This window comes from Struthio camelus, chromosome 4 (genome assembly GCF_040807025.1).
Source record: "Struthio camelus isolate bStrCam1 chromosome 4, bStrCam1.hap1, whole genome shotgun sequence".
Lineage (NCBI taxonomy): Eukaryota > Metazoa > Chordata > Aves > Struthioniformes > Struthionidae > Struthio > Struthio camelus.
The window spans coordinates 1,204,204-1,231,619 of record NC_090945.1 but is presented as its reverse complement, the minus strand read 5'-3'; the positions used below and the strand labels follow the sequence as shown (position 1 = coordinate 1,231,619).

Below are 27,416 nucleotides of genomic sequence, written 5' to 3'. Positions count from 1 at the left end.
TGTGAAGGAAATTAATTTCAGCTCGTTTCCTCTAAAAAGCAAATGAACAAACCCCTTAAGGAACTGGGTATCTCTGCAAGAGCTTTCTTTGCCTAGAGTTAGCCAAACAGTACGGCTCATCAGAGCTTCCAACTGAAATCCTTATTTGTGGATCTGTAACTTGGAACAGTTTTGTGAGTAGAAGAATGAATGAAGCCCTATTTCCTATGATCTTGTGCTCTGCACCTCCTCTCCCGCCTTCCCTGCTTTGTAATAATTTCAGCTCCTTTCCAGATCCGTCCCTTTGTGATACCAGATAGTTTTAAAGATGGCAAAGGCTGTGTGACTCAGCTGGAGCGTTGCCTCTACTATTGCTTGGCCTGGTTCTTGCTGATGGTCAGCTGCTTCCATGCATAATGCAAAACAGCTGAGTGCTCCTCACATTTACTTAAGAGAGCACACCAGGAAGCAGTCTCTTTTCTGAACAGCTGTTAGCTGTAGTGAAACGTAGGAGAGAGAAACTACCCTTGACTCTTCTCTCCCTTTGCCATGCGTGAGATTCAGAAGTAGCATTGGATGAGATGGGCAGGATGATTTCAGAAACTTCGCTACCTCATAAGCGGTACAAGTAACAAGTAGTTACCCCAGTAGTAGGTGAGAATACTGAATGTCTGTTCCCTGCCCCCGACAAATAACACAGTGTGTGTACACAGCAGTGGATGAATGCCAAGACCAAAGTTTATATGAGCAAAATGCTCCTTAGTCTCTGTTCAAGTTCATTATGAGACTTTTCTTCCTAAGCAGCTGTGCACCTTCCATGGAGTTTCTGACAGCTGGGCTAATGGCTCTTCATTCTTCATCTGACACAACCAGGTAAACTGCAGTATAGATTTGTATTTGATGCTAAGGAGAATGTGTCTGTATACCTGCTCAGCGAATTTACATCTAGTATGTGATTTAGTCCAGAAGAGAAGTAGGTATTGGTGCTCTCAGCTATTAATTTTAATTGATATCAGCAGTATATTGGTCTTTAATTATTTTTATGCCATTTCTTCATCCTATCGTGTTAGCTTTTATTTCTTTTAAAGTCTTTTCTATAATTTCTCTCGTTTGGTCTTTCCTAAGCTCGTCCCTTTGGCCTACAGAAATGATTTTAAGACCACTGAATTCTTTACTGTACATGGGCATCAGATCTGTTGCATCTGCACACTCTTTGCAAAGAGCATCAGAAAGTTTGGCCTAACCTGGAGTCCTTTAATATTAGTCCCGCTGCTGTTAGACTACCTGTTGCTATCCCCAAGGCTGAAGCAACTGGGGCTAGAATTTGGAAAAGATGAGAAACAGATTTGTTTTTGTTGTTTATCTTTCTCTGTTGCCAGCCTTTTGCCTCCTCCAAAGTTGCTCTTGATGTCTTTGCTTTTGCTCTGCTGTATTCTGACCTTCCCGCTGCTTTGCTTGAAAGCTGCTGCTACTGTGTGTCCCTCCTCACAGAACTGCGGTTCTCCTCTCCCCTGCTACAAGGAGCTTATCAGAACTCTGCTTTGACATTTAAAACTATTTCTGTTTCTTGGGCCTGGCCGTGTCTATGATTTGTTGACTCATTCCTCTTTACAAGCTGTATGATCTAGTGATTAAGTGAAGGTAACTGCCATAGGCGGTTAGGCCGTGCTGTAGCTCATAGGCTGTGCCATAGCTCTGTTTTATGGAGTGAGAGGTACGGGCTGTTGGGCTCAAAAGGAGGATAGTTCTGGTGTGTAAGCACAACTTGAATTTATCCACGCTGTCCAAAGGGGAGAAAAGCCTTCCTGTCCTCTGCTCATGTCAGAATTCCACCTCATCCAGCGCATCGTGCTGGGGAAACCCTGAAGACTAGGGGAAGAGGCAAAGGTTTCTTGGTTTCTGGGGCAGATCCTTAACAAGGAGATGGCAATATGTGGTGGGTAGACGCTATTATGGGACTAGAGAATTCAAATCTGTTCTTGCTGCTGCCACTGAACTGCTGTATAACCTAGGGCATGTCACTTCACCTCCTTTTCATCTTTTGTTTCTAACTCTAGGTCAGTTTCATAAGCAAAAGGCTCCTTCACACAGGAAATCTCCCAGATATTGCCTAAACCAGTTTTGCTAGTTTAACTGTATGCTTAATTGGTCTTCCACAGTATACCCTAGGGAAACATGACAGTAATGATATAAAAGTATTTGTATCAGTGCAGCTGCATTCATATGAGGACTTACCTGGCTATGTAAGTAAAAGTTATAATTCTTAGAGAAATGTTTTATAGAGCCAGGCTTGACTGTATAGCAATAGCACCTAGGATAGTAGCACTGACTGCAGGTTAAGTTGCCTGTAACCAGCCAGGTCTCATGCTTTTTTCTTCAGGGCACTGTTCAGATAGACACAAGTGATATACCCTTCCCACTTGATCCCCTTGGACGTGCAGGCTGCTGTTGTCATTGTGCCGTACAGCCCCCGAGCTCTTCTGTAATAGCAAGTCACGTTCTCTGAGGCAGGTGTATTTTCAGCTTGCCATTAGAGATGATGCACAAAGTTGATGATGTGGCGTTGCAAGTCAGGCTTGGTGCTGAGAGCTGCCAAAGCAAAGGGCGCTCCATGTTTCTCCTCTTTGCCCATATGCCCTGCAAGGCAGGATCAGGGTTTAGCGTTAACAGAAAGTTAGCAGTGATTTTCTCATTTTGGAATGGCCTTCATTTAATATGGGAACGGATGAAAGCACAATTTGATCTCTGACTTTGTGCAACACGAGGCAGAGTAAAGTGCTTGATCATTGGGGACAAGCTAAAAGGATCCCATGTCACATGTGTAGGAGGCCTAATTTGATTAATGGGAAGGGCTTTGCAAGACTGCATTCAGGGTGCAAAGAGGTATCTTGCATGGAAGAGGCTGTGAATGCACACACCTTAGGGTTAAGATGGAGCATGCCTTTAATAACAGACATGCAATGTTAATTTAAGGACTCAAAGTGATTGTATAAGTGGGAGGGCAAAGGGACACTGAGTTCTCTTACTTTGTCTTCAGATAGTACAGTATAGTAGCTGGATACATCCTAGAAACTTATAATTAAAGGTCTCTGCGGAATATGTGAAGGTTCTGCCTGAGCTTCCTGCATAATTCTCAGTGAAAGAAAAGAAAAAAATCCTTTGAAAATACATGAGGCAATGAATCTGTCCTCTCTGCATGCTACAGCTCCAGTAGAGCCGCTGAAACCCATCGTCATTGAAGGGATGTAATACTTGAAGTACAGCACGATCAAATAAAATATGCAGAAACCAAGCACAGCCTTAGGCTCATTTCATTTTAAACAAACAAATAAAAAACTGAGGGCTGATCAGGCAGCTGGAAATGGCATGGGAAAATAGCACAGAGAAAAAGGCAAATCTTTGCTACAGGAAATTGAGGTACCTAGATGTAGCTTCTATGGCAACAGCGCATCGCTCTCTAGGGCATGGATATCACTTGCACTGAACGTATGGATGACCATTTGCAGTGTCCTCTGTTTTTTGAGGCCAGAGAGCATGGTAGCCAGGGCTGTCTGCTTAGGCTATGACCCTTCAGATCCACCCATGTGGATGGACTCGGGTGGCTGTGAAGAAGGTCTGCTGTATTTGTTAGGGCTGCTCACAGGTGTGCAGTTACTATGTGCCCATGTTCATCTAGTGAGAAGAGGGAAGCTATAAAAGAAGCTCTGTAGAGTCGTTTGTGCCTGTTAGAACATCCTTAATCTAACTGTGAACTTGTCTCCAACCTTGCTGCCGTACCGGGAGCTGTTTTGCTTCTGGGAGGCACAGTCTCTCCTGGTGTGTTTGGGCAGTATGTACTTCTGGTGGGCCCCTCGGAGGGCCTCTGTGATCCCTTGCCATCTTCCCATGTTTCTCCTTCAAGCTTGTTTGCCGTCCGGAAAGCCAACAATGAACATATATTTGGGCCTGAGGTGGTGAGGAAAAGGAGTACCACCACCAGGTTCAAATAGGCCTTGTGGTCTTTGGTCTGTCGTCCTCCTCCCGCCCCCCCCCCCCCCCACTTCCCAACTTAGCAGCTTAAAAGAATTGCCTCTTCCTTGTAGCTCGTTTGCTCTGGTGAGCTTTCCTGCCCATCAGCCTTTCTGGAGTGAAATTTTGTCTTTGATCTTCAACAGAAACTGGATAGATGAACTAACATCTCAAAACAAAGAAGTTTACTTCTTTTCTGCCTTTTTTTTCTTCTCCTCAGTCAATTACTTGGAGCTTTTCCAGGAACAGAAGCTCTTCCAGTTGCTAACTATCTTTTTATGCTGATCAAGGCCTCTCAGCTTTGTTGTGTAGCGGGATGCAGAGCTAGGAATAACAAAAGATTGTTCCTATCAATTTCTGTTTGCTCTTTTCTTTATCAAACTGCCATTAAAAGACTTTTGCCATCCCTACAGTTGGCTACAGTATAAGATTACTTGTTGCCTATGGTGCTCTGCTGTTCCTTCCCAGTTTTTCTGCATCTTGTACCATGATTTGTTAAATAAGCTGGCCCTTTACAAATCAGGCCCAGCCAGTGGTGGAAGGGGAGTTATTCTGGGTATATATTCTGCCAAAGTTTGATTTCCTTGGCATATTGTAATCTGCTGTGACTAGAGTAAAACCTGATGCATATCCATCCCTGGAATAAAATGCAAGGGGCTGTCTTCAAATGTCAGTGGAGTAGCCCTCATGCAGCAAAACTAAGTGCATGCTGGCAGGCACAGGGCTCTTAAGAGCTGACTGCTGTCGTTTCTGCATCGGCAATAGCAAGGCCTGAGATGGTGCCCTGTTGCAAGGAAGGTGTACTCTGTGTCTGTGCTGAACCTCGTTAGCGCCAGCTTGGGCAGACCTTGCTGCAAGCTTTTATTGCAAAGTGCCCTCTTTCCCCCCCCCCCCCCCATGCAATAGCTTTTCCTTTCTGCTGTACAAGTTCCTCATCTGTTAAAATGGGAGAGCGAGCGCTTTTCTGTGTGATGGGATGTGACGCTGGGTAGAAACACTGGGTATGTTGGCTCGCGCCGGGTTTGTTGTTACGTGAGTGCTAAGCAGTGCCTGCTAGGTTAGGAGGAGTGGCAGACGCATCTAGTTCTGGGCTCCTGCAGTTCTGGGTTTGCAGACAGGGAGGGAAGATTGCCCAGCTGCTCTCAGGCAAGTTCAGGATTATAGCTGTGGAAGAGAGAGGAAAGACAGGCAAGGAGAGAATTAGAGCAAGGAGCAGATTCCCACGCCAGCCTTCCAAGATGATAGGAAAGAGGGATTTTCTTAGAGACTTAGCACTGAGTGGAGTTTGTTGAGCCCAGGAAAGTTGCTGGGCTGGAAAACAAGAGCAGAAGAAAGACCTTATCCCATGTGGCCACAATGGATAGGGAGATTTGTTTACAAGTCTTTCACTAATGTCTCTATGTTCTGTCCTTTGCCATCTACTTGGGTAACTTCATACCCTGTTCCCATACAGAGTGTTATTTTGGAGCACAGCAATGGGCATGAGGCTGGGTATCCGCTTAGGGTTGCTGGCTCACAGGATTTAATGGCAGTAGTTGTGTCCTGCCTTCCTATGACAGGTGATTCAGAGAGGCTATGAGCTTTCATGATTAAAACAAGCCAAAACCCCCAAATCCATGTTTCCTGCTGGCTGTGGAAGAAGTGGTGAAATCATGATCTCTTGCTACCAAAAGACTTCAAAACATGCCAGGTTCCTAGATCCACATGTAGATACACAGATAAGCGGTCTCATTTTCAGAACTGGGCATTTTAAAATGACATGCTGCAAATCCTCTGTCACCAAATAGTGACACTTCCTGCTTTGGAGACAATGGGAGTCTTACCACTGCAGCGTTAAAAGCAGAGTTAGGCCAAAGCTGTTTCAAAAATACCTCCCTGAGCTCCCAAACGTTAATCACCTGGTGTTGCAAGTAATGCACTGCGTAACCCTCCAGCTCCTTTGCTTCTTTTAAAGAAGTCATTCTTTGAGTAAGATTGTGGCTCAAATATGAAGTGATGCGGGGATGGAGGAGGATGGCCTTTCATTATTTTGCTGTATTGTCACAGTAACAACAATCTGCTTTTTGTGTAGTCAAAAATAATCACTTTGCGCTGTCTGTACTTTCCAGAGAAGGATGTCACATTGTTAGTCTGGAAGAATGACAAGGCACAATAAATAATCACAGTGCCTTGAAAAACCCGAAGTGCAGTTTTGTGCATGATACCAGTTCTGTTTTGCACTTTGCTGCGTACAAATGACATAATTAGTGCCATAAACCATGAACCTCCAATCCCTCCAGACACAGCAACTCGGGTAGAGTTTCAGTTGACATGGTAGTATTTAAAAGTAGTAGCATATGATACTGGAAGCCATGGTAACTCTTATTATATAGTGATACTATAATGTAAAGCACCCTTTGATGGATTGTAGACAACAAGGTTTGAGCCTACAGTCTTTGGCTATGAAAGCTATAGGTTCAGTGGCTAAAATAATTGTTGTGTTATTCAGGTGGGCCCATCAGCCTAGCAATAGCAGGCTGCACTCTGAATAGGGGTACTGTGATATGTTTCTAAAGCAGCCGTAGCTTGCTCCTGTCCCACGGTGGGAGCAGCAGTAGGCTTTGGTACATCTCTGCTGCTCATCGGTGGCTCTCTGATGGCCTACAGATTGCATGAGTTTCTCTTCCCTCAGGACCAAGCCCAGCTGCCTCCAGGCTTCTGGATGGAATGTGAGTTCTGTCAGCTTACTGAGAAATGGAGATAATGGAGAATACGTGTGTTAGGATCGGATTTACCCTGCTGAGAAACACTTGTGATGCGAAAGGCTGTCGGGGTAGATGGTATCAGCTACCTGACGACGTGCTCCTGTGCACATGGGAATTACCTGTACTGCCCAGTGCTGCCTCTCCTCCAAGCTGCTGTCACAGGGGTCAGTCTATTTCTGTACTAGCTAGAAAATGGTTTGACTGGGCAGAGGTCCGGGAGAGGAAAGTGATCTGCCAGGTTTTGCATCAGATTGCAAATCTGGAGCCCTGCACTCTATGCTGAGCTCCACTAGAGACTTACTGTATTGTATGGCTTTCTGTTTTCTTCTTGGGTGGTCAGCATTACATCCTGGCTCCAGTGAGATGGGCCAGGCTTTCAGCCCAGAATGTCTGCAGCAGGGATTCCGTTGCAGTGTGCTGTGCAAAAATTTACTGGGGCCCTGATCTTGCCTGGAGCTTCTAGATGCTAAAGCAATGTAAAGGTTAGTAATAATAATTCATTATGGACAGGGTAGCAAAGCTGTTCCCACAGAGCCCCAGAAGCAATTCTTTCTGCTCTACGCACCTCTTCCTAGTGCACAGCTGTATTTATATACCCTGATGCCCTGGGCTGTGCTGGGCTTGAGCAATCAGGGAATCTTTATGGCCCTTAAAGTCATGACTGTGAGTTTGTGCTCTGGCATCACTGACATGTCCTTGTGTAGCTGCAGGGAAAACGGCATTGTGTTGGAAGTTGAGGTGTGGCTACGTTTGGAAAGGTGGCTTTTGTTTTTCGAACAATATTGAAACGAAGTTGAGTGGTATTCGTGGTTATTTATCGCTCTCTTCCTGGCAGCACATGATGGTGAATGGATAGGTGCAGTCATTTCAGATGTTAAGGGTTATGCCACTCTGAAGCTATGGATGACAGTACTAAAAGCATCAAAAGATTTCAAAGTTTAGAGAGAAATGACAGCTTATTATTATTGACTTTTTGCTAGACATACTGAACAAATGTGGAATAACCTTTGAAGTTCTTCCAGAACCGTGGGGCTGGGAGACTTCATGTTGGTGATCCAGTGACCAAAGAGTTTAATGCTGTAAAAACCAGTGGGGGATTTTTACCTTCTGTTGGTCTCTTGAGGCACATGTTTTACTGCGCAGATAGTCTGTATTTGTGTGCTGTAGTCACGGTTGCATAGGTGGAAGACATTCTAGGAGACACTGAGGAAAGTTAACAGCAAGTTACTGAGCATGCATAATCACGGACGAGCGCGTGCCCGCTAACTCTGTGGGGTCCCATTATTCTTCTGCTTTCTGTCCTCTGCCTCAGCCCTTTTCCTCCACTTCTGTGCTCTCATTTTGACCTGTGTTGCTCATTCCCTGTTGGCAGTTTCTGGACTATTTAGCACTGACTGAAGTCTTGATGTCCGTAAGAGAGTTGTCACTGAGATGAACAGAAGAGACAGATGAGCCCAGAGAGCTTTTTTTTGACAGTCCACCTTGCACTTCTCCCCTCCGTTTTGGTACGAATCCATATATGGCTTTCCTAATTTCTTTATTCCTTTCACTATTTCTTACTAATCTGCTTTCCTTCTCCAGCCCATATGCTTCTACCCTTATCTCCTTGAATCCCTCTCTAGCCCTTTGCCTCTTTTTTTCTCTTCTGCTTCCCAGGGTTCGTCTAATAATTTGTTTGTTTCTTTATGTTCATGAATGCTGTTATGGGGGAGATCAGGTCAGGTACCACAGGCTAGGTCAGAACAAGAAGAGAAAGGAAGGATTAAAGGATCACTGAAGAGCTGAGAGGATCCTAGGCTGAAACGAGACCTCAGGAGTTGCAGATTCCACTTCTGTTCTCATGATCCTGGATGATCTTCAGCAGACAGCTGTGGTTCAGGCCTGCAATCACATTACAATGGCTTAAAGTACCCAGCACTAGTGAACCAGAGGTTTTCCCTGCCATCATCTGTAAACTGATGTGACATTAGGGCAAGGCATTTGGTTTATAACAGGGCTACCAACGCGTTCTCTGGACCCTTCTGGTGCTTTTGTTTTGTCCCTTTGCAGCAAACTGAGCGCGACTATAGCAGGACCTAGCAAACAAGTAGCGTCCTTTGTTGGCACGGGTAGGGAAAGCACTAAAGAGACAGCAACAAGGACTTAACGTACGCTAGCAGCCAGAGTACAAATGCTCTCAGAGAGCTGGATGTGCGTTTTGGTGACCACGGGGGCAGTTGCAGCCGCAGTGTGACGAGTCAGCAAGGCACTTGCCTGCGCGGGCAGCCAAAGACAGCACGCTGTGGTTCTGCTAGGGGAGCGCATGAGCTTGCAGTGCCACCGTGAAGGAACAGGACATGGAGATTTAAAAAAAAGGACTGAAAGCCCTTCTAGTTTCCCTAGTAAATGCACACCTGGCTAGTGTGCTGGAGCCAGCTCTTGCTGCTATTGTTTCCCTTGCTGTACCTCTCAAGCCAACACAGGGATGTTGGCATTTGCTGCCAAGGGTGCCTCTGCTTTGCTGTGTAAATGCATTTCTAATGTCTCTGGGGATGTATCACTTTAAGAGCTTGGCTTTCTTTAGTTTAGTGAAACAAGTAATGGGAATAACTGTGTCCTGCTGAGACTTTGAGTAGACTGGAGAGAGACAGAAAGCAATTATTCAAGTTTGAATGTGAGCAGAGCACTTTTATTATTGTTATTTATTGTTTTATGGTCATGGAAGTTGTGCTGCGCTTCAGAGAAGGCGCAGCGAGCCGTTGGCACAGCTAGCGCAGATCGATGTGGCTCCATGACATCACTGGATTTACACCACTTCGCGTTTGCTATGCCCTGGCCCTAGGTTTCTGCCACGGAAGATTGCCATGTGCTTTTTAAATGTGAAAGATTGGGACAGCAGGCGTGATGAGCGAGAAAGAGGGGATGGGAAGGAAGGTAGGAAGCCACCAGGGTTGTTTGGTGCAAGGAGAGAAGGTGGCTGGATGGGCAGAGCCAAGAGAGAATCTCCTCTCCTCTGGTTTGCATGTGAAAAGCTTTGGTACACATTGTGATAATATTCTGACTAACGCTCACACTGTGAGGATGTAATAGGCTGTGAGGCAGGCATGTTTTGAATGCTTTGAGGTGAAAATAACTTAGAATTTCCTGTTTCCATCAAAGTGAGTTTTTCCTCTTTTTTTTTTTTCCTCCCCTCTGCCAGCTGCATGGCTAGGTATGTCATGTCCTTTGCTTGAATGATGGTCTGTTTAGTGGGCAGAAGTCTCTTTATTGTACATCTCGCCTGACACAAAACACTTCTGGGTCGCCTGTGCTGCTCTGTAAAGAATGGCAGCTATTGCAAAGGGTGCCAGTACAGTGAGAGACTGCTACCCTATTTGTTTGCTTTCAGCCATGTGTTAGAACAGGGACAGTGAATATTTAGTATTTTGTTTCGGTGCCTACGAACTGCATGAAGTTTGGGTAAGATGAAAGGCTACTGGACAGCCTCTGAATCTTGTTGTTTCTCCCTGCTGCTGTCATGACGTTTAAGAGGAATGTTTCCCAGGGCAGGACAACGTTTTAACTGCAAGGGAGAAAAAATCCTGGGTGTGGTACTTCAGAGCCGGTGAGGTCTTCTGGGGGTGGAGGTGGAAAGGATTTCTGACTTTAAAAAAAAAAAAAAAGAAAAAAGAAAAAACAAAAACCCCTCAGCAGTGTTTTGTGGGGATTTTCTATGCTTTTATTATTTTCTTTCCTTTTCCCTCCTCCTCCTCTCCTCCTCCTCCCCCCTCCTTCGGGGGGGGGGAAATCCAGCTGGCTGCTTCTCGTCTCTTCTGGAAGCTTCTTAGGGGCTCTGCCACCCTGTAGCAGCGCTGGGCCGTTGCCCTGACTGGCCGCAACGGTCGGTCGGCGCGCGAGCCGCTAACGGTCGGCGCGCGAGCCGCTAACGGTCGGCGCGCGAGCCGCTAACGGTCGGCGCGCGAGCCGCTAACGGTCGGCGCGCGAGCCGCTAACGGTCGGCGCGCGAGCCGCTAACGGTCGGCGCGCGAGCCGCTAACGGTCGGCGCGCGAGCCGCTAACGGTCGGCGCCCCGCCCCGCCCCGGCCCCGAGCGGGCAGAGCCCGGAGCAGCCGGCCCTTGCCGGAGGGCTCCCCGGTGCTCTGCCCCCAGCAGGTGTAACGGGTGTCCTTGCCGTGCTGCTTTGTCTGCTTCCGGCGTTGAACCTGTTGTTGCTGCTTTCTGCAGAGGACGCTGCTAGGAGGGGGAGTTGCTCCTTGGATGGAGGGACGGTTCTGGTGTGAGGCTTGCCTTGCTTTCCGCTGGCACCTGCCTCTGGGGTTGCTGTAGGAAATCCGCCAAAGCAGTGAGTTAGTATTTCTGTATTGTTGCAGAAACTAAAGCAGTTATTTCAAGATATACAGTAATGAGGCTAGTTTACAGCATCTAGTCCACGTTCATGCTCTTTAAATTGGGTCAACCCTTATGACTGTCAAACAAAGGCTTTTAATAATCATTATTAAAAGGGTCTCTTAGAAAACCGTTAAACTTGCTTCTTTCATATAGGCTGTACTAACTTCTGCATATTTAGTTTCCTTTTGCCTTCACAAAAATACCTGGCAATGTGCCCTGCTATACACCGGAGCGGTTTTTTCTGAGGATGTTGTGTGACTGTTCCCTTGATATCCACAGCATTATAGTACAGCCAGCAGAATCACCATGGCTGTGTTACCCAGTGCAGCTCGCCTTGTATGTGCTTATCAGTGTGTTCAGTGCCAAAAGAAATCTGGCAAATCTTCGGAGCGTTCTGCTCTTGCCGAGCTGCGGTATCTGTATTTTCTACTCTAGCTGCCGCTATCTGGGGTCACTGTACCTGCGATCTTAGTACTGACGATGATCTAATTCTCTTAAGTCATACCAAACCCCCTTAGTTTCAGACATAAAAGTTTCCTCCTTGCATTTTTACAAAGAAAAAGCTTTACCTCTCTTAAGCCTATCCTGCAGTTTAAATATGCAAAGCTGTCAAGAGCTTAGGGGGAAGGGAGGGGAGGGGGAGCAGGGAGAGGAACCTCTCAGGTAATTGCCGATTTCCTTTTCTTCTCCAAAAAATGACAACTTGTCATTAGCCTGAAATGGAGACATTTTTCTTGACTTTCTGTAAAGCAAGAGCTTTAGCCTTTCAAAGTCTTCTCAAAAACTGGAAGAAGTATTAGGTGAGATAATGTTTAGGTTGGTGGAAGGTAGAGGAAACATTACTTTTTACAAAACAAAGACATATATTTTTCAAAGAAGAGAAAAATATTGTGAAAGGACGTGTCAGAATAGTGCATTTTGAAAATGGTCAAACAAGCCACTTTTTTCCCCTCAGATACGACTTGGCTAAATTTAACTTGAGCTAGTACGTACTTCCAGACAAACCAAAACTGTATTTTAAACTTGTATTTCTTGGTAGTAGCCTTTATGCGCACATGGAAAGTGTTGTCTAGCAGTTAGGAGCACAACGGAGCTTGGGCATGACCTCCAGAAACATGCTCTGAAACTGAAATTTGCTGTGCCTTTGAGTCATCTGCAGCACCGACAGAAAAGGAGTCTTTAGTCCTGGCTTCTTCCCCAGCCTCCTTATTGTGCATATTACTGTCCTGGCATGAGTGCTGTGAACTGCGTGTATGGGACTGGGTGTCAACACAGTGGAACACTCTTCTTTTGCTGGGTCGTTTTCCCAGTTAGGTGTGGCCTTGCAGGACACCAGGTGCTGATGTCACCATGCTTCAGAGATAAGAGTGAGTAGCGTGCTGGGAAGGAGGGGACCTCAGACTCCTTTGCTTTGGTGGGCAGTGCTTCATTACATGAGCTTCTTGTCTGATGTTTCCTGCAGGATGGAAGAGGCCCGAAGCCAGCAGGTAGAAGGAGCCCGACTTCCGTTTGGGTTCCTTCTGTGATACTGCTTGTTGCTGGTACGGCACTCTTGTCTCCCTGCCTGTTTCTTCCCACGTTCTCCCGCATTGCATAGAAGTACTTTGGCAGGCAGAGGGAATATTGGTAAATATTGCAGTCTGGATTTATGCTTAGCATCATGGAGGTCAGATGAAACTGTAGGAAGAGGAAAAGAGGATAAAAAAGGAATAGCTCAGGGACTCAGTAGTGCCACTGAACCTTGGTTTCCAATGAGTTTGTGTCTGGAGGCGCCTCTCCTGTATGGGTTCTCTGGGGCCTGATCAAGAGACCACTCACTGTACAGCCTCTCCTCAGCCAGGGTCTCCAGTGCGCTGTTTGCCCTCTCTGCTGATCCCTACAGAATATAAAGGTTTTTGAGGCCATTTCCTTCCCGCTAAATGCGCTTGAAACTGCCTAATGAGTTCGGAATCAGTAGAAGGAGATTGAAAGGCACATATGGAGCATGCAACTGGGAAACCAAATTACAAACCAACTCTCAGTAAGCATAGTCATGTGATGTGAGGAGCAGGATAGCCAGAGGGCGGGGGAGCGGGGTGAGGAGGCGGTTATCCTTGAGTTGCATGTGGGTGCCTCCTTGGAGGGTGGGAAACTCTTAAAATTCAGCTCTGATTGGGAAGTGAACTGAGTTATTAGAAAAAGACTGCTGTTCTGAAACTGCTTTGCTCCCTCTTGTGTCCCGTGGTATGACAAAGGGGCCTTGCCGGTTGAGAGGAAAACAGAGAGTTGGACTCCTAGATAGTAAAAGTTCCCTGAGGCTGTCAGCACTTCAGGGCCCTGCTGCCAGCAGGGCTTCCAAATTGATTCAGAATCAAGTGAAGTAGTAGGGGGGTGAGGAGGAGGCATAAATATTTTTTCCCTTGCTAACTTATTTTCCCCTTTTGTGCATGAGCTAATACGATAGAAAGCATTGCAGCTAAAAATGAGTGCATTTGTTGGGAGCTGTGTGCTATGTTGCTCGGTTGAGCCAGTCCATTCCTTCCCCTTGCTGTATCACAGTGTGCTCTGAGCAGTGCTGGAGGGAGAGGGAAGCAGCCTCCGGGATGTCTGGTGAGCACAGTTGACTAATGAATGCAGATCTAGTTAGGTATTGCACGGAATGAGGGCCAGATTCTGCACCTGCTTCCATCAGCATAACTCTGATTCAGAGCCTGTAACCTGTAAGAGGAAGGGCTTTACCTTTACCTGGGAGCAGGAATGGTCAAATGGCAGGAGGATCTACTGGATAAAGGTGGGAAAGATGGATTCCTGGGCTCATTTCTCCTGGAGACTTCCAGTATGACCTTGTTCTTGACTTGATCCACCCGTTTCTTCTTCAGGAAACGAGGGCAGTTCACAGCACGCGCCTCTCTGGAAGGTGGTTCACTCCACGCTGCTTTTGCTGACAATTTGAGAGAGACTCTGAGTTGCCCCTTTGCTTCATCTCCCATACGTTGGAATGTGGTGCTATGTAGGTTAAAATGAGTATTGCGGTGCAGTAATAGCTGTTAGGTTTCTTGTATTTTCCCACTGCAAGTGGCTCCTGCACGCACTTTTCCCTGGCCTGCATGTTCTAAATGAAACTCTCATTCTGATGCATCTTCCATCTGCTTAAGTGTTGCCCATAAATAACAACATATTACAAAACTGCCTTCTTGTCAACACACAGATTGTTTATGTGTCATTTCCTCTATCCTTTGTGTTGCTGTAACTTTCTAGGGATGGAGGATTTATTGGTATAGCAACATTTGGGAATGAAACCAAATCTTATGGGGGTATGAAATAAATATAGTCGCTTTTTGGTACTACGTTTTTATTTACTTTTTACAAAATGTCTTCTTTCCTTGACGGTTTTGTATCTCGCCATGTGGCATCCACTAGCTTTGCAATATCATCTGTTATTTAGGGTCTTTTATTTCCAGAGTATGTTTACAAGCTGAATGTAGAACTGTGAACCGCAGTCCCGCAGTATTTTCCACTGTAAGCTAATCTTAAATTTCCATTTACTGTAAGCTGATCTTGAATTCCCACAGCCTCAGTTTGGTGTTGTGTTGAAGAAATGGCTCTACTGATTTAAAACGCAAGTGGGAGATTGGTTAAAAGCTATGTTAGGAAAGAAACAGAAGTTTCTCTTGGTTTCTCCCCCTCTTCCCCCCCCCCCCCCCCAAACATAGCACCCAGGAACGTGGGTTAAATAGGCCAGGCATGTGCTTTTTGGAGTAAGGCCCTTATTTGTGAGCAACGAATGCTTCTGGTTCAAGACTACTGAGTTTGACCAGGAGAGTCTCAATAAGGATTCAAGAACAAGACCCTGCGGTGCAAGGCCTGTTGTCATTTCTGCGTAGACATAAGTAACCTCTAAGTCATGTTGCTAGCCGTTATGTGGTAACACATCTGAGAAAATTCCCAGAATCTATTCCCAGAATCCAGCAGACCAGGGCTTGGACTGGTTCTTTGCCTTCAGATCTACTAGATTCTTTGCAGAATTGCCAGACTGCCAGACTTGTTTGTTTGTTTAAAGACTTGTTTCTTAATCTTAATTGAGCTTTTTATTCGTTTTAAAGATGCTACATGTTACAGTGGTGAATTTTGCAAAGTAGAGAGCATTGGCTTCACTCTGCTTCTAGTCACATCTGCAGTAGTCCTCCTAGAAAGTCCCACCCTTCATTTTGTTTATTTTGAGGTTTAGAGCTTGTTTATATAAACATATACATAGGGTTGCTGTTTCTTGCATGCAGGAATTAGTCCCATAAAAAGAGTTGACGCTTGCCTGTCTCAGAGAGAAAGCTTCAGGCTGTTGGAAGATGGAGGGTCACCATAGAGCTCTGCAGACAGCAGGGAGTGAATGCACAGTTTGGCCTCTGCTGTGACAGGTGGGCACATCATAGGGACCGGAGGGCTCATGCAGAGTGTGCAGCAACCCAGAGAGCGTTGGAGGTGTGGCTGAAACCCCGTGCAGAGGAGAGACAGCAAAGGCACAGCAGATGGGGGAGATTGTAATTTTCTGCTTCCCCTCAGTTTTATTTTGAGGGCTTTTTATTTAAATTAGAAAGTTGGCTGTCTCCGTTCATTTCTGATGAAACTTGAGGTTTCAAAACATCCAAAGATGTTTTGTCTTTGTTGCTAAAAGCAGAACAAAAAAATTTCAGTTGCAGTGTGTTTGTAAACATAACATAAAATGGCTCTATTTTATTTCTAGTATACTTTTTTCTTCCTCTTACAGAAGTGTATTTCGTAACAAGTGAGTTTCTGCTGATCAGAAATTAGCACTCATTATTAAGAGTCAAAGCTGTAATGTACAAATGTTTTATTAACAATGGTGGAAATGATGTAGTTGTGTATAGGTGTTTTGTTTTCTTTTATCAAAATAATATTTCTTTAGTGCCCTCTTAATCTTATATTGCAGTTGTAGGCAGATGTATCGCCAGAGCAGGATATATTGTCCCATTTTAAAGGTAGTATTGGTCTTCAATATTTGGAATGAGCTTCCTTAAAAAGGAGGAGGAAAAAAAAAATGACGACTATTCTCCAAGTTTGTAGTGGATGATATAAGAATTTATGGGCTTAAATTTCTGCAAAAATGACATCAGTTAGATATTAGGAAAAAGCCTTCCAACAGAAGAAGACAATGCATTACACATTATGGCCAGGATGCGAAGTCTCTATGGCTGGCTATTATGTCTTAATGGCAGGTCAGGCAAACATTGAGCAGGAATGATATATGCAAAATTGAGCTTATCTTGGTGTGGGAGTTGACCCTACCCCTTCTTGAAGTCCCTTCCATCCCGGTGATTATGTGATAATTGCGTCCGCTGTATACTTTTACTCCTCCTTGTTCTGTCTCATATGATTTTTTTGTTCTCTTCTGTGTGTCCGTGCAAAGAATGGGCTATGTTTTATAAGCTGGATCCATTTAAAAAGAAAAAAGATAAGTTTGTCAACTCAAATGCTGAATAGTTATGAAACTCTTAGGATGAGGGATCTACGTGCATTGATCATTCATCCCTTTCTACATAAATGTTCTGATAGGACTTTAGCTACATGATCATGTATTGTTTTTTTGGTTTTGTTTTTCTCTACAGGATCCCTGTTTCAGCCTGAGCAAAGGGTGGGCAGTGCTTGCAGAAATGGTAGCTGTTCAGCGATGTTTGAGCTTTTCACTCAGAACCAGTCCCCGTACCTTTTCTGCTGCACACTGTACCTTGTTCTGAAGGTAAGGCATGTTTGTTTTCTCATGATTCTTTCCAATACTGCTTCCTGCAGTAACAGTGCATGCTATGTAAATCCAGTTATCGCTCTGCACTTCATGATATATCAGCCTTGTCCTGTAGCTGAGACAGTCATAGAAGGGTTTAGGCTAGAATCAGCAAAAGTGTCCATTCATTGCCGTGTTTAAATTGCCTCGCTTCCTAAATTCTTGTTTTCTTCTGTGGTGTCAGATTGCAGTCTCTTGGCTTAAGCAGCAGTTTTAAGTACTTGCTCTTCCTTGAGGAAGTGTCCCAAGATGGGCATTCAGAAAATGTGGGCCACTGTTTTTTTAAAAAAAAAAAAAAAAACACAACATTTTTGGTTGCTGAGTTCAAAGAGGAATACTAGCATCCTTTGTCTTTGATTTCATGCTAGCTGTGTCATGCCACAAAGAGGTAATGGTCCTAGGGCCAAAAATAAAAGACTCGTTTTAACTTTTGAGTTAACTTATTGTGGTGTCATTTTCTTTATAGGCTTGAAATTTGACTTGGTTATTCAGTGGGAGAGGATACTTGTGCTGTGTGCTGTTTTTCTTGTGGCTATTCATAACCCATATGTCATCACAGCAGAATCACAGGAAAGTCACAGACTTCAAAGCTAAGCGCGGGGAATAAATCTGCAATTTTCAGTACCAGTAGTATCAGAGTTGCTAACAAGTCTCTGCCCAGGGTTCAGTACTCATTTTTATTTGCTTCCCTCTGTTAGATGTTTGACTGTACGGGAAGCCCATGATATTAGCGTAGAGCCTCGTTCTGTGTGTTTCCTGAAAGTCTTCCCTTTCTAGTGGGTGGCAGGTTCTGTCCCTACTATGATGAGTTTCTGCTCAGCTGTCGTCTTGAACAGCGCTTTTTCCACCAGCTACAAGCTGTTCACAAGTTGATCTGTGCTTCGTTATCCTGTGTTCTGTTTGTTGAGATTTCCTTGTACTTTCATGGGTGGTCAGGATTCGGTGCACCTACTGCTGCAGTCCAGAGTTCCTGTGTGGTCAGGAAAAACAGCATAATTGCACTTGTCCTGTGTTAGGATGGAGTCAGAGAGACAGTGTTCTCTGAGGTCCTTTTCACGCTTATTTTGTGTACAACTGTGAAAGTTAGGCCTCTAAGAGCCGTGGAGGCATCCCCAGTGCTGCAGCTGACAATTTTGCCTTGGCAACTTTTGTAAAACTGCTAGTTACAGATTTTGGCCTACTTTTGTTTGTTTGTTAAATTGTGACTACTGTGGGGAAAGCTATATAAAAAGCCATCTTTTGACATGCATGCACAGAAACAGCTCTTACATGATGCAGTTCATACTGTCTCGTTGTATAAAGTGCATAGCATTCATAGACCTGTGCATTCAGTAAAGCCCATTTGGACTTCTGTAGGCCAGTGTTGTTACACATATGTGCTTGACTGAACCTGGTGCCCGCTAGCTGGTTCTCTCCTGCCCCTGCGTGACTTGCTGCTTTTCCACTAAGTGGAATTATTTCTTCGATGAAATAACGATAATAAGACTTCTCGTACAATGTTTTTCATCCATTATGTCCCAGGCAACATACAATTACAAGAGAAGTCTGCATCCTTCTTCCCTGTTACTATATGAGAAGCTGAATCACAGGGAATGTGAAATGCTCAGTTTGAGGTCTGTCATGGTGTGGCAAAACTGAGGTTTAACAAACAAGTTGCCAGACGATGTGGAATATTTTGCATGGAGTTCCTGCTCTTTAACTTTGTTAGGCAAGGTACAAGCGAGTTCCCTGCTCTTGTTAAAGATCCCTAGCTGCTAGATGTTACTGCTGGTTTTTTTTCTTACTGTACTGTATCAGTGTGAAAGTTCTATCATCTAGGAATATTTTGTCTTTGTTCTCACAAACAAAGTGAAAGGGTAGAGGACCCGGAGTGAGGGCTGCGTATAGTGAATGCAAAGTGATCGTGGGCAAAAGCAGGTTTCTCTTGCATAGATTTCCAGATAGCCAAACAATAGACTTCAAGACTTCAGAATACTGTTGCTGTTGTCTTTTGATACTTTAGAAATGGCTTCACGAGAGGCGTTATCCAAGCAGCTGATAGAGGTACGATCTTCACTTATGGACTACTGATGCGTGCAACATGAAAGATGAATTTTCTGCTCAGCCACTCCCCAGGTTATTGTAGTAGAAAATTGTGCTTGGCATTATGTTGTTTCTTTTGTTGTTCATTATGTGTTGTATTTTGAGTGCCTGAATTAGAGTTACAAATTTCCAGAGTTATGTGATGACAGCATAACCTTGGAATTATTTTCAGACATCGTTGCAGGCAATAGAGGCCCCAAGTTTATATTTGGTAATAAAAAAAACTCTATTAAAATTTAATATGGACATAGAAATATTATTATGACTTTGCAAATCATGGCAATGGAGAAATTCCCTTGCAAGGCTTTCTGTCCAAAGGTAACGCTTTGCGGTGCATGTTACTCAGGTTAAATATGCCATTGTAGTTTTCTGTCTTACAGAGTGATGATAATGGAAAGAAGGGGTTAAAAAAAAATTTGATTTTTATTGTTGGCTTAGTTTCAGTAATCTAGGAAGTTATTAATAACTGTGGCTGGTTGAATAATTTATAAGATGCATTTCTGTTTTTCACATTAATTATTTGATCATTTCCCCTGCTTATTGTTGTTTGTAATTACAGTGGTGCTTAGAGGATCAAATTAAGATCAGGCTCTTTATATACTAAGTAAATAAACAGTTCTTTCCCAAAGAAGCTACAATCTAAGCTGCTAGGATGGAGGAGAAGGAAGATAAGTAGTTGGCTCAGGGTCATAGCAAGTCTCTGACAGAGCTGCGTAGGCATCTTCTTGGAGACTTGCTCCAACGCTTTGTCTTTTGGGCCAGACTTGCTCTGTCAGTGTTGACGTGTGCTTGAGTATGCACTCCCACTCGCTTCACCTACCTGACAAAGGCCACCGTGTATCTCTTCACCGCTGCAAGGAGAAGGAGCTTGTTTTTGGCACTGCATTGATGGACTGGAGGTTCATGTGTACCCAGAATTATAATGCGTAGGGATACAGAGAAGTCAAGAAAGAGGAAGAAAATCCAGTTTCTGCCAATGGGAATGAGAGTGAATATGAATCCCTGAAGGCTAGGGCGAGGGTATTTTAACAGCGTTTCCTGAAGCACTTATCTTCTGACATAAGTTGATACTGGCCAGAGGGCTCTGGATCTGTCCTACCAGGTGGTACTTAGGCTGAATGCGACAAAACTGAGCTCAGATTTCTCATTCATCTGGGCACTTTCCATTGCCCTGAGAAGAACTACTGTTGAAATTGTATAATTACATTCTGTGGTTTTATATTACTTACTGTAATTTGTTATCTCGATGTAGCTTATGTACAGTGTTTGCCATTGTAGTTGGAGTTTAAGAATTCAATTAATTATGAGATTGACTTATTCCCATTAAAAAGTAATTTTGAAATAAGATTGCTCCACCGTAGTGCAGTAATCGAAGACTGAACATAATGAGAGCAAGTAATTGGTCTTCTGTGGGTTACAACATGCCATTTAAAAAAAAAGAAAAAAGAAAAGAAAAAGTAAAACTTTGATGGAAACCAAAAATGCACGCTCACTGATTTGGTTTAATGGCGAATTCAGAAAAAATAGCTGCTCACTAATATGGAGAAGAGTGACTTCCATTAAGCTTAAGACAAATGAAACAGGAATTGAATTAAAATATTTTTAAAACATACGGCACTTTGCATAAAGATCTAAGGTATTGCACTGTTCTCTGCCTGCTAGTGCTGCTAGCTGTTTTCAGTTGCCTGTTGATTAAGAGAAGGATTCATCTTGCTGAGAGCTAGCTTTTTGATTTAAGCTAGTTAAGTGGGCTCCCTCTGTAGTCTTTGGGCAGAGAAAAGTGTATCTGGGGGCTGATCCAGCCTGCGTGTTCTTAGAAGGCAGTGAACCGAGTTCTGGAGGTACCTATCTTTCTCCATTGGTCTATCTTAGACTAGAAAGTTAATGCTCAGGAGAAGAACCCTTCACACCCTGAGTTTAAGAGCTGCCTTTGGTTTAGGAAAGCAAAGAAGAGCTTAGGTGAAGATATGTCTTGCCCATCATGGCACACGTTTGTTTGGACAGTTTTCAAAAAGCTTACCTAGTATTGGAGATTCCACATCCTCCCAAACAATCCTTTTCACTTTGTCAGTAGTCTGGCACCATGAAGTTCCTGTTGAAATTAGCAAGAAAGATGGTCTCAAGGTCAGAAAGCTGGTGTTCCCTGGTTTTGTGCAGGTTTACCAGGTTTTAAAATTCAGAGAAGAACCACACAACGAGGTTTAAGGAATTACTGGAAGCGTTTTGATGTCACAGAGAGATTTGCTGATGTAACAAGGACAGGGACTGTTTCATTCCTCTGAACAAATCTCGGTCGTTGGAGGGTGAAAGCTCTGATGTTTTTTTTCAACGTATGCCTCTTTTGGCATTTACCTGTTCTTTGGTGCATGGCCGAGGTTTCCGTGCAGCTTACAGGGAAGGAGGGATGTGGAAGCCTCAGTGCTTTTGAGGAGAATAGTTCCATTACTGTAAGCAGTAGCGGAGTCTATCATGCCTCTGTCTAGCTAGAATGGTAGGCCTATAATGAGTAGAAATCCAAGAGGTGCTTTGAATCCTCTAAAACGTGTAATACTAGAGCTCTGCCAGAATAAATACCAGTCTCCTGCTGCAGACCTGGAGCTTGATAGTCGACCCTTACAATGAAACCACTCCAGTGAGCCTAAACCTTTATGGCACCTGGGTTCTATCCCATTAGGTTTCATTACCTTTGTCGGTCACACCTTTTCAGTCTGCTTTGCTGGACAGGTATGCTTTCTGTCACCCAGAGGGAAATGCGGGCTGGCTGGGGGTACGTTAATGAGCAACAAAATTACAGAGGTCGCTAGGCCGTTTGGCTGTGCATCAGGACATGTGTGACGACTTGATTATTCCCAGGTTACCAGTGTTTTAGGTCTGTTTACTTTCAGTAAAACGTTATTGGTGCATGAAATTACTGCTAGGATCTCGAGAGGTTTCAGTGGAGAATGTTAACATTGTTAGGATGTAGCATGTTGAAAAGGAAGCTGGGAGAAGGTACATAACAGGTAGGGAGGTGGGGGCTATTTATGGCCCAATTAAAATTTCTGAAGGAAACAAAGCATAGTCTTAACAGGTAACATAGACGCAACAGAGAGCAAATCCATCTCTGGACTGTGGCTTCTGTGACAGAAACCAGGTTGTGCTCTGGTTTTATAAGGGCACTGAGATTGCTTAATGAGAATACTTGGGAAAAGATGGATATAAAGGAAACCCATTATAGAGTATATAAGGTTTGTGTGTAGTAATCAGCAGGAGGGATGGAATTGTGCGCGCACAGCAATAGCAGAAAGGTTGGTTTCTAACCTAAAAGTCCTCCCCTGCTCCCTAGGTCAGTCTGTCTTGCCCATACTTCCTCATTCATGCGTTCTTTCCGGAGACACTTAGGTATGTGTAGGACCCTTAGCATTAGCTCAGCCACTTGAGGTAAGTGATGTAACTGAAGATCGCGGTAAACAGCATTGAAGGTGTCAGGCATGTTTTAAATGGATTAAATAGTAGAAGCTCTCTGTTTATAGATCTCAGTAGGTCAGGCTGAAGTTTAACAAAATGCTTAATGCGCATACTTAAACCTATTTTTCTTCCACGCAGTAATGGCTGCCCATCCTTAACTGGAAGAACCTTCTGTGTATTGAGGTTTCAGCATGGGTGCTGTGCCAGTTTGCTGACTCACAGGCCTTAGGCTAGTATGCTGAGTTTTGAGGTGTGTCTTTCCTTTTTTGCTATGTAACAGCTTGCTATTTGCAGCAGTGGTTTAACTTAACTAGCCACGCAAGCCAAAATACCAGGACGTTGCCCGAGTCTGAAATTTGCTGCCTGTGAGAGCTAGTTTGCAGGTAGATAGGCGCTTTACAGCGGAATCCAAACGTTAGCTGAATCTCCTTCTATTTGTCAAGACTGTTCAGCTGAGATGTGCCTTGAAGCTAGATCTGGTCATTTATTCTCTATTTCTGAGAATGTCATGGAGAATCACATATTCATTGGGATCCATGGGTTGTCTTTTCTTCAGGGGGATTGCTTTTGAAGTGTTGAAGGCGGCATTGCGTTCACCTGTGTTTTCATTTGTTCGGATGCATAGCATAATGCAAATATGCTATGCAAATAGTGATTATAGCCATCCTTCTAGATCCATAGAGGAGGAGAGTTTTGCCCCAGAATGAAAGTTTTCCTTAGGCTGCTTTCGTGGAGATAAATCTATTTTTTCCCAGGGCTTTTATTTGTGGTCCTTGTCCTTGACCGTAGCGACTTGGTAGCAGGTTCCACGAAGGAAAACCGGTTGTGGAACACCAGTTGCTTGCACAGAAAGTAAGGTCAGGGAGCAGGTGGATTCACCTCTTCAAGAGGAAGGAAATAAAAAGGAGAAATGAGGGCTCGAGTTCAGGAAAAGATGAAGGAGGCATTTGCCCAGGGAACGAAGATGGTAAATGAGATTGTACTAGATCAGCAGTCTGTAACCAAATCTTGTCTTCTGGAAGTGTTGGCTGCATGAGGGAAGCAGTGGCATGTTACGCTTAAGGGGTTTGTTGTCGTGATGGGCATGCGCTTTTTAAGGAGTATGCTGATATTCTTCTTTGCGCTTGGCCAGATCCAAAAGCTGACCGTTCAGTCGCTGCAAGACTTGCAGGAGGAGCTGGTACCCTTACATATGCATATCATAACTTCCTTTACAACACCTCTGTGAAGAAAACTAGTTTGCTGACACAAAATAGATCCCTGAGTTTATTCACCTGAGTAGAGATTTTATCTCTTAGAGAGTAAGCTCTTGGATGTGTCTTTTACAATGATTAGTAACTTTGTGCTCTCAAGAAATAATTGTAGCATGCACCTGTGCACATGTACACCGTGCAGGTCCTTTGTCAGTGAACTCTGGGGAAACAAAAGTGTATGTGCTCAAAGCTATTGTTTGATGTGTGAAATTGAAGAGGTCCCTCCTCATGATCAACCAGCTGTGAATGAGTTGGCATGTTTCAAATCAAGCATCCTTCCCTTATCCAACGGTCTAGAGAAGTATTACTTTCAGAGTTCTTCAGATGCCTGTGTAACCTGTTGGTGAGAGTGAATAAAGTGTTTTTGTAGGGAAACACATGGCTGTAGCTTTTCAGCTGCAAAAGAAAATGCAGAGTTTTTTAAGAGTGAAACTCAGCTTGCAAATCAGTTGGCAAAAGAGAGTCGCAATCCCTAAACTCCAGTAAAATGGCCAAACGTTTGCATTGTGTGTAAACTGATGACCTTGGCATAAAGCCTGCAACGTTATTACCCATGAAATTGGTGGAAGGAAAGTGATTCAGGAATTACAAGTCATTTGGAAATCGTATGAGAGTGTCTGTATTTTTCAAGGAAAAATCAAACCTTCCAGCTAACCCTTCAGTATGTATATGACTTCATTTAAAAAAAACAGAGTCTGGGGTAGTGTTTTGGCCAGTTAAGGTCGAGGGCTTATCGCCCCTTGATTTAGTGAGTTTTCCAAAGAAAGAACCTCAGCCAAACGATTAGCCATCAGCCCTAGTCTAAAGGCCTCTTAAAATCTCAGACAACTAACTAAGCAAAGAACAAACAGCTCCTTTCTTGCTCTGGTGCCCTTATGCTGAATGGGTAGTGGTGGAATTAAGAAAGGCAGGGCTTTTCTTTTTTCAGGGTTCTGAAAGCCTAATTTTACAATTGTGTGTGGGTACTGATAAAACTTGACGAACTGCTTGTGTGCGCTGTTAAATTTCATCAATAGGGACTTGAGAGGTGTCTCAGTATAGATCTCTAACAGTTCATTGCATTGCATTTGCCAGTGCTGAAGACAATTACACTTCTCTAGAAATTTTGATACTTCAGATGTACAAAATGCTTTGGCGTTACTTCCAAACACTCAGCCTTCTGGCAGCGGCTGGGTGGTTTGCTATGTGGAAGCTGAGGTGGAACAGGGGAGGCTTTGTAGCTGAGGGAATACTCATCTGGCACTAGTCAACAGTGTTTAATTATCTTCCCGCTTCTGCTATTTCAGTTGTTCCCCCCCCCACCCCCGGTTTTCTTCACCACCTTTGATCAGTTTTGTGTTTTCTATGAGAACTCCTGAGTGCAAATAACTTTTCACGGTGCGTATGACAAGAAGATCCTCATTTGCTTTTGTTGTCTGAGACATCCCTGCAATGAAAATAATGTTATCTAGATTAAATTTGGTAATTTCAAAGATTGGGAGTCTGATTCCATATAGGTACCATGCTGGCTTATCAGGGTGGTTCCAGTTGGTGGATGGCTAGTGTTATTTGTGCAACGTTATCAACTCTCATCTCTTAAAAGAATGGAGCAGATAAATCCTGCTCTGTATTGGAATCCTTCACAGAACTCATGGGTTTGCCTTGAGAGCTAAGACTTTTATTTTCTGAAACAATTCAGTGGTGAATGTAAAACATGACATTGGCATTTCAGATGCAGATGGATACAAGCAGCATATTTTAAAGAGAAAATAAACAGGTATGTTAAAGTGTTCTGACAAGCCAAGTATTGAGCACGCGTTGACAATTGATCATACTAGCCCAGCTAATTTGAGTCCTAGTTTTGTATCTAGCACTGCATGTTGTTCATCTGTATAGTCAGATGTGACACTGAGCTCCATACATAGGCCCGCTGCAGAAGCGGTAATTCTGAACAACCAGAGAACCAAGTGTTAAGTAGGGTGCAGGGAATCTTGCACTGGGTAAGTGGGAGGACCAGGCAGCCTCATGATCTTTCTCGGTTTGTCTGCTGGCTATCCTTACTAGCAGCTTGTCTTTAACAGTGACTGGTACTCTGTGCTTAAGAAAAGTGAAAACAAACCCAGCCCCGTAGGTATCTGGCAAAACATGTTCATTTAAAGGTGATCAGTTCATACTATGATACAGGATGGCTAATGACCCATATCATTGTTGTAACTCTCAGAGCTGCAGCTTTTAATGGTAATGACGAGAAGAATTTGGCCCAGCACTGTACTGTAGTAGCGGCTGATGAATACGGGTTCATTTATGGGCTTGACACAGGAGATTCCTTAAGGTAGGCTTGTGGATGCCTGAGTTGAAATGATAGTGGGGGATGACTTTATTGTAAACCTCTGAGCAATCAGCCCGGGAAACAGATGATCCTTAATGAAAACTTATTTTTTTATGAAAATTGTAGCTAAAAAAATGCCCTCCCTAGGTTACCAGTGACAAGGTTAAGAGGAATGAGTCTGCTGTGTCAGTCCTCCTGGTTGCACCTGGAGGCAGCAAATAACCCCAGTACTGGAGTCAGCTGACAGCACAGCAAGAGGAAGATCAAGGGTTTTGACTTAAATAAAAATGAAGACAAAGCAGCAGCTATTTGAGAGGAAAAGACTTGAAGACCTATCTAATCTGAACTAGAAGTATATACCTTGACTAGCCAGAAATAGATTTAGGTATCTTTCACTGTTTTTGAGGATACTAAGGTCTCTCAAAGGGGAGAAAAGCTCAGATGCGGTTTTAAGGCATTCTTCAGTGTGTTGGTATTTGTTTAATACTTTTAACTGTGAGTTGACCACAGGATGGCTGGGGACTAAGCCTGACTTTGGAGCTCTGTGAGATAGGCTGCTGCAGAGCCTGGTCAAGGACTTACTGTGACCATGGCAGGGACCCAAGTGGGTACATCACCTTTTTCAGTAGTCATTCTCATGTGAACTTCGCAACCTTACGAGGCTGGGGTCTTACAGTGAACCCACAGCATTTGTGTGGAAGCTGCTGTTGGTTCTCTTCCTCTAGAAAGTTTGCAGTCTCCGGAGAAAGCGTTCCCATTTCACCAAGTGTAAGTAAGCCTTCATACTGACTCGTGAATTTGGATGACGCTCTTATCTGCATTATCGTTGTTTATTCCTGACTGCTACCTTTTCCCTTCCACTCCTTCACGTGCTGGGCTAATGCAACACCTGTTGCTGGTAGGGTCTACAGGGCCAAAGACTGAGACTGTCTCGTGCAGGAAACGTGTTTCCCTCAAGCCTCTCTTGAAATGGGAACGTGCTTGCACTGCTCCAGGCAGCAGCCAGCAAATAACAGTTTCGGCTCCTGGTGGAAGAGAGCATCTCATAGTGCTTTGCAGTGCTTGGCTTTTTGATTTTAGGGGCTTTAAGGTTTGCTATTCAGGAGTGCTTGGAATGAGGTGGATGTGTGATGATTCAGACGTATCATGCCGTCTGGCCTCTAGGCATCTAACCTTGGCTCAGCCATGAGAGTTCAGCCTGTAGTGTTGGCCTTGGCTTAAATGAAGCAATTGGGGAAATCAATCTTGAACGCAGGCCAGCAAACTGCTGCTCTTCCAGAACAGTGCGTCTCAGTTGTCCCTGGAGGCCCTAAGATAGGGCTGTAGCCTGCAGCAAGTTTCTTGTCCTAGGGCCTAGCAGTAGGACACAGCAGATGAGAGGCCCGATCGCAGCAGTTCTCAGTGGCAAAGACTTTGCTAGGTTGGTGAGAATGCTGTTTGATCTGCCTGTGCAA

General features: G+C 44.2%; 1 protein-coding gene across 1 annotated transcript in view; it reads left to right on the top strand.

The window, feature by feature from the left end:
* Nucleotides 1-27,416, top strand: part of LOC138067052 (uncharacterized) — a 385,190-nt gene that overhangs the window by 76,802 nt on the left and 280,972 nt on the right. The window contains exon 6 of the mRNA XM_068940999.1: nucleotides 16,700-16,830. The gene's annotated coding sequence lies outside the window, so the exon portion shown is untranslated. The remainder of the gene's footprint in view (nucleotides 1-16,699; nucleotides 16,831-27,416) is intronic.